This window comes from Coenobita brevimanus, chromosome 64 (assembly GCF_032717465.1).
Source record: "Coenobita brevimanus isolate Jiangsu-jjx chromosome 64, ASM3271746v2, whole genome shotgun sequence".
NCBI lineage: Eukaryota > Metazoa > Arthropoda > Malacostraca > Decapoda > Coenobitidae > Coenobita > Coenobita brevimanus.
Genome location: NC_137017.1, coordinates 25692142 through 25704832, shown reverse-complemented (window position 1 = coordinate 25704832; position 12691 = coordinate 25692142). Strand labels below are relative to the sequence as shown.

The 12691-nt window shown below is 40.5% G+C and overlaps 1 non-coding gene across 1 annotated transcript; it reads left to right on the top strand.

The window, feature by feature from the left end:
- The first annotated feature begins 12291 nt into the window (after positions 1 to 12291).
- LOC145404783 (5S ribosomal RNA) lies at positions 12292 to 12410 on the top strand. Its single transcript, XR_013898239.1, has one exon. It is a non-coding gene; the product is annotated as a 5S ribosomal RNA (ribosomal RNA).
- Positions 12411 to 12691: the final 281 nt, after the last annotated feature.

The following is a 12691-nucleotide window of genomic DNA, read 5'->3' as shown; positions in this document are numbered from 1 at the left end:
ATGAATGAATGAATGAATTATTATAATTATTATTATTATTATTATTATTATTACCATACCAACCTCCAACATCACCACGACCACTCCCATCAGTACCATTACCACTACCACCACTGTCACTACTACTACCACTACCAGAGATTAACGTTAGGTAATGATGCACGTTACGAAGGAGTGTTGTGGAAAAAATGTCGATACACAGTACAGTACTTACAAAGCCCCTGAGTCACTTGAATTAAGCTGCAAAAGGACGAAAATCTAGGCCAAGTTAAGGTGAAAGAACTATACCAGGTGACTCTTGGAAGGTAAACAGTGTGCCGTCAGCTGGAATAAAGTGAAAAGTACGTCCTCGTCTTGATGGGGTTTACTTGATTTATTTGGCCACTTAATACGATGACACATGTAGATTTTATTCTAACTCCAGGTGAGCTTTAGAGAGAGAGAGAGAGAGAGAGAGAGAGAGAGAGAGAGAGAGAGAGAGATACAGACATGCATGCTAACATACTCGTATACGAACGAACATACTCATATAGACAAATAATAGTTAAATGCATACATACCGATATACATACATACATGTATACAGAGAGAGAGAGAGAGAGAGAGAGAGAGAGAGAGAGGGAGATGCATGCCAACATACACACATACGAACAAACATACTCATATAGACAAATAATAGTTACATGCATATATACGTACACACACACACACACACACACACACACACACACACACACACACACACACACACACACACACACACACACACACACACACACACACACACAGGGAGGGGGGGAGGCGCTCTTAAAACAACATAGTAAAGTGTAGGCCACATTTATCTTAGGCCGTTTGGGTGGAAAATTCAACCCTCTTTCTTATGTCTTTTTTTCCTTTTTCTGATAAGCTCTTTACCTTTCCCTTTTCCCTGTCCCTTAATATTCTTTTTAAGTTAGGTTTCTATCTATCTGTCTGTCTGTCTGTCTGCTTGTCTGTCTGTCTGTCTAATGGCATAACCCCTTCACTTTTACCTTTTATTTCTTCTTGCCCCAGACAGACAGTTTCCATCATCTTTGGAAAGACATTTAATAGTGAAAATATTAATGAAGTCTCTATCTAATCCTCCAGAATCGTAAAGTCAATCCTAAAATTAATAAAATATTCATGAGGTATTAATTATGAAGGATAAGAAGACATCATCCCACTGAAGAAGTAAAGTGACTACGGGTCTTTCGCCTTAGCTTGGCCTAGATTTCCGTCCTTTTGCTGCTTATTTTCATCAGCTCATTGACAGAATAAGACAGTAGTGCGGCTCCACATGCTTTACATAACACTTCTTTGTGACTAGCATCATATTCTAGTGTTAATCTATTATTTCAGTTCTGCAATCAAAATGGAAAGATGGCAGTTTTAGGCCAAGCTAGTGTAAAACGGGTATGGTGAAGCGGTAAGTCAACCCCTCATGACCTCCATCGGGGACTAGGGGGGGGGTAGGATCTCATATCTTGAAATGTCCTAAGAGTAGAAGTTCAGACTAAATTCCTTCTTGCCGTATCTATGAACTGTCATACGCTTAAGGTATCTATGGGATGCCTATTTTTACTTCCTATGTCGTCATTCATGTAGCAAATACTTCACAGTTAAATTTGAGTGAATATGGCGGTAGCAAAGCAACAGTCGTTAACCTTTATGTATGCATCTTCATTTTTTACAAAGGTTAGGATCCGTTATAAATGCAGCGCCTGGTACAACACACCTTAGCTCACTGCTCCCTATCTCTTACCGTACCAGAAGAGTGTTTGATCTAACCCTTTACTGGAGCACAAAAATGGCCAAAACACCCTCCACCAAGTATATCGGTCTGAACCAAACTCAGATGTCAGCTGTTGTGTCCTTATTATGCGCATACGTAAAGTTTCAGTAAAAACGATCGTCATGGTTCTAAGTTTTGTTACGTCTATACATACAAACACAGCGTCAGTAGTATAGTGGATGACAGGGCAGCCTCCAGTTTCTACTCTGAGATGCTAACTTTTTACTGACCAAAGATATAAGTGCTTGTATTTAGTAAAAGCTAGTTTACCCCCTATCAGTAATGGCTTCTCTGTGGGCCAAAATATTTTCATGTGGTATTAGCTGGAGTGAAGGACTAAGTTGTATATCCGCAACCAAAATATATATCAATTTCTTATATATATATATATATATATATATATATATATATATATATATATATATATATATATATATATAGATGTCTCTGAGCTCAATAAATTCCTCTGGCATAACTGGAATATAATGCAAAATTTCTTTCTCTCATCATCACTCATGTATACATTCTACCCACCTGCTCCCAAGTACACACATTCCACCAATATCTACGTATACATATCCTAACCTTCATTTATGTATACACACCACCCATCTACACCCACCCACCCACCCACACATCTCATGTAGACGCTTATCATTTTACATTCGCGTACAAACATCTTCCTTGTACACATTTGTCATACCATAACGCATGTACACGCGTCACCCAAATACACACATCTCTCACCAGCATCTACGTATACACATCTTCCATCTAAGCATACGTACGCACACCCCCACCTACACTCACGTACACACATCCCACCTATACCTACGTACACACAACCCCACCTACACCCACGCACACAAACACATTTCCCACGTAGTCATGATCTGGTCCGCATATCGATAAAGACAATGGTTTATTTATGAGTGAAGATTTGATGGTAAAACAATATCGGTATGTGGACGCGGTCAAAGTGTGATAGCCCACTCTCTCTCTCTCTCTCTCTCTCTCTCTCTCTCTCTCTCTCTCTCTCTCTCCATTACTCGCAGACCCTCATATATTCCTGTCATATTCTCTAGCTTCACAAAAGTTTCTCACACACTCCCCACTTTCTCTTTCTTGCAACATTTCTCTCTCTCTCTCTCTCTCTCTCTCTCTCTCTCTCTCTCTCTCTCTCTCTCTCTCTCTCTCTCTCTCTCTCTCTCTCTATGTTGATCTGCAATTGCGGTCAACGTCATTTATCATTCTGCATCATTATTCTTTTTCATTCCCTGGTTTCCCCGAGTACCTTAATCCTTTCTCTATCATGACGTTTTCTCTGTTTAATTATTTTTCTATTCAGACGGTTTTATTCAGGTGAGAAGATAGATTTTCAACTGGAGGGGAACAGCTGACAACATACGAACCTGGGCCAGCATCAGTGTGAAGTAGTGATCTAGCATTTGGTATTCTTGACGACCTTGACATTGTGACGTGTTTATTGGTGGCAATGACAGGAATGAAGAGAGATGTCAAATATTAGTTCAAATGACACGTAAATGTGATGCACAAACGTCGAAAATTACAGCTAGACCTCCACAGAGACACTCTCCCAGGTTCATGTGTGGCCAACTGTACATCCTTCATTGACCCTTTAACTCAGTGACATCAGGCTTCCTTTATGTTTGTTTTCTCCTGGCGATTTTAATTAATTTAGGGGAAGTCTTTATACCTGATGGGTTAAACAGAGCCTTCAGTAAACCCCTCAGTACAAAAATATCTTTAATGCTATGTATCGGTAATCTCCAAACGATTTGACGCAGCCTGTAGAGACTTTTCCAACTGGATGGTTAAATATACAATTACCTTCTTTAACCCATTCACTTCATTTCGTTCTTCTAAGCGATCTGGGATTTTTGGTCCTGTGGCGGGCTGCCTTCATGTAATGGCGCCAGTATTACTAAGTAGGTCAACTTCCTGGTTATATGAGCGTCCCTTAATTACTTCCTTGTCTCTCAGAAGGAGGAGAGTGGACTGTAGGAGAGGAGCAGCTCTAGCCTGCAATCCACTGAATTCACATTCAGATGAACCTGGGATTACAGTTGCTGTTATTACTTCATTGACGTGAGATTCTGTTTAGTGTCGGCGGGATACACTAAGATGTCGATAGACGTAGCCGAGGTGTTGTTATTTAGAGAAGGTTATTTGGTTGTATCGTCGATGGGAGTGGCACCAGGAGAAATAGTAATGGTGAGGCGTTGTAGATCTCGGTGTAACCCTTCTGTCACACCTTCCTCTCTTGTAACGTAAGTGGAGGTGATGTATAGGCAGACTGGGGTTGACTGAGTTTACTGAGACACAGTTATTTGAATGAAAAGGTGGACAAGCGTGACGTGACCCGTGTATTGTTAGTGGCAGTTTGTGCTTGCTGTTGTCCCCTACTTTACTCTCTCTAAGCTCCCAACCTCCTTCTCTGCTCTGCCTCTTTCTATTTCCTTCTGACTCCTACCTCTGATTTCCCTACTAAATATTGCAGCTGAAACTTCCGGCGAACCAACATGTGGGCTTATGTGTGAGTACTTACGTGCGTGTGTGTGTGTCGGCCACATTTTCGGCACCTGATCAGAGGTGTTTGGCATATACGAGATTCATGGTTGTCTGGGCTAGGGGAAGTGTACTTTATCTCTTCCTGAAGAACTTAGATATAACTACCTGCCCATTACATATTGTACTAGTGTTACATCTTAACAAATGTCACATATAAATGCCTATAATTATTTTAATATCTCTATATTGCTCGTTCAAGCCAACCTGTCGTACCCACAACATTATAATAAACTCGTCAGATAATTATGTTAAATACATAATATTGTAAAAAGTATGTTAATTCTAGTAACATAGAATTGTTGCAGAAATGTAGTAACGTAATTGTAATAGCACTGTAGTTACATTGTACTGTAGTATGTAATTGTTACATAAATGTAGTAGTACTGTAGTTACATCGTAGTTTGTTACAAAGAGAGGTTTTTCCTATTTTGAATTTATTAATCTTGAAGTAACATAGAGGCCTTGGTCAGGCCTCCGAGGGCAGGTGATTCCACCCTTCCCAAAATGTGTCCTGGGTGAGCATCTATCAGTATGCAAAGTTATATGTTCTTTGCTTTAAAAAAAAAAAAAAAATCTGTGCAAAACGACTATAGCCGACATCATCTGAGGTCTCTCCACCCCGAGGGCAGCCTTAAGGGTCGCGCCATGCATATAACTTGACGCGACCAAAGCCCTACACTATGCAAACTGTGCCTAACGATTTTTTGCGGGACATCAAGTGGCTTTCCCTCCCGTGGAGGGCGACAATCGGGGGTCCCACTTTGCCTGAATCCTGGCCCGGGGGAGATCTCCCGTTGTGCAAAATTTCGTTTTCCTAATACTTCTTCTACAAGGCCTGGACCCCATTATTCAAGAAAGTACAGTAATTCAGTGAACAAGTGAGTGAGTAAGGGAGTGACACAGGAACAATCATTACATTTGGCCGCCCCTGTGGGTGCGGCAAAAGTAGAGTATGATAATGACTGTGGGTTTGGGGTGACTGATTATAGAATGAAAGTGTGTGAAAATGTATGTAGCGTGAGAAACGTTGCCATAGCGCATGGAGTTGAATACTGAATTAGAGCCTGGCTATGAGAGTGTGATATTGAAGAATATAGAGTAAGGGACTAACTATGAGAGTGTGTTAGAGTGAATATTGAGGTAGAAGCTCCCTTTGAGCTTGTGTAAGAGTGCGTGGGTATGGGAGAGTGAATACAGAGTGCGAGAACTGCTGAGAGTGTATGAGTGTGCGAAAGTGAATATAGTGTGATTATGTAAGTGTGTGTGAGTGGAGTGGTTGGGAGGAAGAAGACAAGAATGGCCAACATACCGTGGAGAGGTAAAAGGAGAGCATACGTGGGAGTCTGGCGTGTCGTGGGAAGACAGAAGTTACTGAGCAAGAACAGAAATGTTAGAATATCTCTCTGTCAAGGCCACCACTCATGGGATTCAGCGTCAGACAAGAGACAGACAGACAGACATACACTTCAACAAATAGAGAATGTTAATGCGAAATTCCCCAACAAAATTGCCTTAACATGTTGGGCAGTGATATTACTGAATTTAATTTTTTCATTAGTCTGGAATACTGGAATTACACACTATGCAATCAAACAGCAGCTACACATTAATGGCCCTATTAATGATATCAGGCTTTGAAAGGCTTTCTCAAATATAGAGGCCTTAAAAATATATCTCTTTAACACGCGTCAAAACAAATATTTCTCTTGTACTCGTGTTAGAGAGCATGGGATTACTGTGTGTAATAAAATTAAGTCTTTTCATGCACCTGTGTGTGTGTGTGCGTGTGTGTGTGTGTGTCACAGGCAGACAGTTAGACGGACAGAGACAGACAGATAAAGAAAGAGATGGAGGTAAAGAGAGACAGCAGAGTGACAGAGAGACAGGAAAACAGAGACAGGAAAAGAGGAAGGAGGAAGGGGGGGGGAGGGACAACAGAAGGACAGACAGAGAAGACAGAGTGAGGGCAAGTTATATTTTTTTATTCACTCTTCATCCTAGCATATGAGAGTGTATTTTTCGCAAAGAAAGGATAATATATGCAAATCCAATATCCTCGTCTGCACACTCACACGAGAGAGAGAGAGAGAGAGAGAGAGAGAGAGAGAGAGAGAGAGAGAGAGAGAGAGAGAGAGAGAGAGAGAGAGAGAGAGAGAGAGAGAAATGTTGAGTGAATGAGTTGAGTGAGTGGGTGGGTGTGGTGAGTGAATGAGTATGGTCAATGAATGAGTGCGGCCAGTGAATGAGTGATTGAGTGAGTGAGAGAAAACGAAAGAGTTGTGAGTGAAGTGAGAGAAAAAAAAAAAAAAAAAAAAGAGAGAGAGAATCGTATACCTCCGGTTATGTAATATCCTGTATCGTGGCGTTTTATGTAATTTCAAGCACTACAAAATACCAACAGCAATATTTCCTTGCATAATAGAACAGTTAACGTATCACAGTGTTTCGTGTAGGTTCCAGAATGTTTAATGCGGTAAAGAACAGGCATATTTAACAGAGGGATGTGTGCTGTGTTAGAGAAGAATTTATGCAGAAGGATGTGCGTGGCGTGGCAGTGTATGGTGTGGCAGTGTGTGGTGTGGCAGTGCATGGTGTGTGTGATGTGGCAGTGTGTGTTGTGTTTGTGTGTGGTGTGGCAGTGTGATGTGGAAGTGTGTGGTGTGGCAGTGTGTGGTGTGGCAGTGTGTGGTGTGTGTGGTGTGGCAGTGTGTTGTATGGCTGTGTCTGGGGTGGCAGTGTCTAGTGTGTGTGGTGTGATAGTGTGTGTTAGGGCAGCGAATGATATGACAGTATGAAATTTCGTAGCCTAATTTGCCTTTTGGCTGACTGAGGTACAGCTGTGTGTTGTGTCTGTGTCTGGTGTTGCAGTGTGAAGTGTGATAGTATAAACTGTGTAAGTTTGTAGTATGAGAATGTTAGGTGCAGTAGTGTGTCATGTGGCAGTGACGAAATGCTTCCTGAGTGAGGCACTGTTAACTGTGGCAATGTGTAGCCTGTGTGAAGAGTGGTTGTGTCAGATGTGTTAACGTGAGGTGTGGCAATATGAAATGTGGCAACAGGAAGCGTCACCGTAAATTTGTACTGCGTTTAACCATCATTCTCACAAAAGAAATATGTGTAGAAAATGTTTACCCCTTTAGCCTAATGCAATTTTTACTTATAATCGTAGCCTACACGGTTTTATTCTGTTTGGAAGACACTGTTGGAAGTTGAGGAGTTAGGGATAACCTTGACGAACCCCTTCACTGCTAGGATGCGCTTATAAGTTAAATAAAATGGTGCCGTAGAAGCAGGAGAAATAACTCAGACTGAAGAGTTTGACGCAAAAAAGTAGATGAATATTAAATAAAGGCTTTTAAAATATGTCTGCAATCTAGGCCAAAGCTGTATCCTGCCCGCTCTCAGATTAAACCAGATCATAATAATTTCTGATCCGGGATGCTGGAATTATCGCTCCGGAAAAATTATACGGCGATCCTGAATAATCGAGATAATCTAATTACTTTTTTTTCAGACATTTGGCAGTCCAGCGCTGGCGAAATATGCACGAGTTCCGTTTGATTATTAGTATTACTGATGAAATGATAGTGCTTTCCGTAAATGATTTGATCTATTTCCGATCGGCGTTGCGACAGTGATGCTCTCGTGTTGATCATTTTGATGGGGGCAGGGGGGACGTATGTATCTGTGGCGTGTTATTGTTGTTGCTGTTCTTTGTCTTTTCGTTCTTCTTCCTGTTGTTGTTGTTGTTGTTGTCCGATTTACTTTGGTTACTATTACTACTACTACTACTACTGCTACTACTGCTGCTGCTGCTACTACTACTACTACTACTACTGCTGCTGCTACTACTACTACTACTACTACTGTTAAATACAAGCATGGTTAGTGTTTCAACTGAATGGTGGATAAACAAAGGGCAACTTTATTGGAAGTACGGTTACAATTTAAAACATGCAGTAAAAGAATCTTAACCTAAATTTTAGCTTATGGAAAAAAAAAAAAGTATAGAAAAATGACCTTCATTATTCTCTAAGCAAAGAGCTAAACACCACTCCCATGACGAACTGTAATTTTTTATTTTTTCAGTCAACATCAAACGCACGTATTCTGTTTGATGACGGCCTCTTGAACTGAAGGCATTAATGAAGGCTGCACCCAACCCTTCCACGTCGAAAAGCCTCCTCAAAAATATATTTAACCCCTTCAATGTCGTGCTCTCACCTTAGACAACGTCCACACAAGATTCTTACTGGCGCGCGTGAGTACGGGTAAGAATTTCTGCTATGGGTTACATTGATGCAGAACTCCCTCCCGCGCCAGCATGAATATGGTATGGACGGCCTTATCTTGTTATCCCCAGGTACTAGATATTAACCTTCATCACTGTCTCTACTAAGTGAGGTCGTTTCCCAGCTGAATATTATCGTGTGGTGATTGCAAGGACAAAGTGTGAAATACTGCACGTCGTTGGACTGAAGGGGTTGACTGACTAAAGGTGGAAGAATGATCAATGTGTGTGTGTGTGTGTGTGTGTGTGTGTGTGAGAGAGAGAGAGAGAGAGAGAGAGAGAGAGAGAGAGAGAGAGAGAGAGAGAGAGAGACTACCAGTTGAAGGATTAAACGAATTTATCAAAACTAAACAAATTCACACACACACACACACACACACACACATACACACACACACAAAGGCAGCCAACTGAAGGGCTTATCTAGTTTATTATTAAAGCTTAACGAATTAACAATAATCAGATGCTGAAGACTTTCTCTTCATTATAATTAGATGCCCAATACTGTAAAGGGACTATTGACGCCACATATATAGCTGTGAACATAAATACTGATCCACTACATAACGATATATAACGAGACAGTGAGCAATAATTTTTGAAATCAAGCTATGTGACCTTGGAATCGCAAGAGGCATTTCAGGACAATACATAGGAGTGTCATTATAGTTCGAGCAAAACGTTGAGTGATATCATTTTCCACAGCCGTTAATTCATACCTATATTACTCGTTTTGTACCCCTGCTAAAAAAATAAAAATAAAAATAAACCCGTGTATTGGTTAGCACATCCAATTTGTAACTAGTGGAACCGGAGTTCGATCTTGGGGCAGGTCAGACTATTATACTGTATAAAGTTTATTGTTTCCCCACTGTACCGTTTCACCCAGCAGTACAGTTGGGGACCTGGATGTAACTTCGATTGTTGAGTGTCGTGTTTTAAGGGAAGACTGTGACTTGGTTAAACTTAATTTTTTTTCTTCTTTCCTTTTTCTTTTTTTTCTTCTTCTTCTTCTTCGTCTTATCATTTTGTCTCATTTTCTTTTTCCTTTTCTTTTTTCTTTCTTTCGTTTTTTCTTTCTTTTTGTTTCTTTCTCCTTTTTATTTTCTTTGTTTTATTCTCTTTTTCTTTCTTTTTATTTTTATATTCCTCCTCCTCCTCCTGCTCCTGCTCCTCCTCCTCCTCCTCCTCCTCCTCCTGTACCCTCGCAAAAATGATCTGGATAATTATAGCGTGAAATCCTGGGAAATTTGTTGATGAAGGATTTTTTTTTTTAAATGACCCGACATATTTTTCAGCCAAATATTTCAAAATCAAAAGAAAAAAGTCTCCTTATCCGAATGTCAACCAATTTTTTCCCTTAATTTTTTAACAAATACTTTCTTCATTTTGTGTGTGTGTGTGTGTGTGTGTGTGTGTGTGTGTGTGTGTGTGTGTGTGTGTGTGTGTGTGTGTGTGTGTGTGTGTGTGTGTGTGTGTGCGCGTGCAATTGACAGTGGCTGCGGCATTATGTATCTGATTAGCATTTCATTTATTCAAGTGTTTTCTTACTGCGAGCAAGAAGGAACCAAAGGCCAGAAGCCTGCAAGACTGATCCCTCCAAGAAAAAAAAGATAACAGAGAGCCAAATTCAAGACTGAGAAAGCCACCATCTTTATGACACTTTATACTGAGTGACAAGCCACATGGTTCTTGCTATCTAGGAAACCATTTCGTACGTTAGGTAGTAACTATATAAGCAGATAGACGCCTGGTGGTCTTATGAGCTTAGGCGCTCTAACAGGAAGTGGCACATAAAGGTTTAAATCCGAGAAATGGCTGGGACTTATTGCTAAAAATATGCCACTCAGCCACGAGCGACCGGTCACCTTCAGCTTACGTGTCGAAACGAGGTAGTCTAGCCCATGGCTTCCACGCGATATTTATGTGGCAATTCTGGACTTGATGAAAAGTTTAATTTTCTAATTTTACGTGTCACTCTCATTTATTTTTAGTTTATTTGTCTGTCTGTCTATCAGACAGTCTGTTTCTCTACCTGTCTGTCTGTCTACCTATCTGTCCATCTGTTCTTCCACCTATCTATCTATCTATCTATCTATCTATTTTGATTTTCTTGTATCTCCAGCATTAATTCATCATATCCTGTGCTTTCTCATTTTCTGCGTCATTATTTTCACAGCTGGCTGTGTCTTCCCTTCACCCTGATGATTTTTTTTAATTCCGTTTTTTTCAGGTGATTAGCAGAGCCCCTTAGTAGTGAGAGAATTGATGAATGCTATACTTAACTTACGAATTCGGAAAGTTGCTCCAAAGCTTAATAGAAGAAGAAGAAAAAAAAAAGAAAAGAGGAAGAAGAAGATGATGATGAAGGTGAAGATGAAGGAAAAGGAGAAGATGGAGGAGATGAAGATGAAGATGAAGATGAAGAAAGAGAAGGAGAAGGAGAAGAAGAAAATCCAGACCTAACAAGAACAAGGACAACTGGATGGCACAGGACTGAAGGATATAAAAGGCACCATTATGAGGTGACTGTCATCTGCCTTGAAAGCAAAGATTCGAATTTCACTGAGGGTAATGGTCCTGTTTTTTTTTGTTTTGTTTTTTTGTGTCTTACAGTGACATCATGAACGTACGACACACACACACACACACACACACACACACACACACACACACACACAAACATTTAAGTTACATTTTTACTGTTTAGATTATTTTACTCAGCATTTTCTCCATTAGCAAAGGAAGAAAATATAACTGTGTCATAATTTACAGAGGCTAATGAGGCTTTTACTAACCACATAAATTTAATGAGTGTGCCCTAAGATATTTATAAAATCGTCTAAAGGAAGCAAGGACAGAGTATTAAAAGATTTATTCTCTGTAGGGGTAAACACAAGATGAAGCTAACCCATCCAATTCAAGGTTTTTCTAGTGCTGAATAAAATCGTCTATTAAAAACGAGAGAATAATATACATAAAAAGGGCATCGTACAGAAAGCGTTAATGAAGGTGGGAGAAAAGTTTAAATGACTCAAGTTTTAATATTTTTGCTTTAATAATTCGGCCTTTTCAGTCCGTTTTCCCTGCAACATAATTTTCCTCACGTTGTTAAAACTTGTCCTCAGTGGGTAGAAATTATGACAAAAAAGAGTTAATGTGTGTGTGTGTGTGTGTGTGTGTGTGTGTGTGTGTGTGTGTGTGTGTGTGTTCTTAATATCCTCCACTGTTCAGTAAACTTCACATCTCTCCTGTATGTGATTATCACCACCACCACCATCCCCACCACCACCACCTTCATTATCCCTGTCATCATCACCATCATCATCATCATCATCATCATCATAACCCTAACCCAGCTGAGTAGCATCCAATAACAGGAACATGAAAGTAAAAAACATGAGAACTATCAGCTGAGTGACACTGAATCGGGCCACACATTCACTCACATCCTCAAGCCTTCAAAACTCTCGGCTCCTTCTCACAGGCAAACCATCCACACAGTATATAGAACTCTCAGGCTTCTATGACTCACTTTCAGCTTATTTAGATAGTCAACCATTACCTAAAATACTATACGAGAGTTTCCCCTATCATGAACGGCTATACCACGTTGAGTACACCGCTTCCCGTCCGATTAGCGAAGTTAAGCAACGTTGGGTCTGGTTAGTACTTGGATGGGTGACCGCCTGGGAACACCAGATGCTGTTGGCATCCCTACGTGTCATGTGGGGTTGGTGGAGGATTAGTGCCCCTCCCTGTAAAACAATTAACTCTAAGCCCTTGGCCACCCTGTCTGGGATACATAGCGTCTGGCAATGAATGAATGAAAGAGTTAATGGTGAGAATGAGAATATGTACACCTTTAGGGTCTAGGCCTGAATTCTTGTTGGGTAAGGAAACTCCCTGACACCGTTTCCTAAGCAATTTTTTCTGCTTGTTACACCTTACTGACCTCTTCTGTGTTATATAAATCCTTCCGATATCGCCAAAGT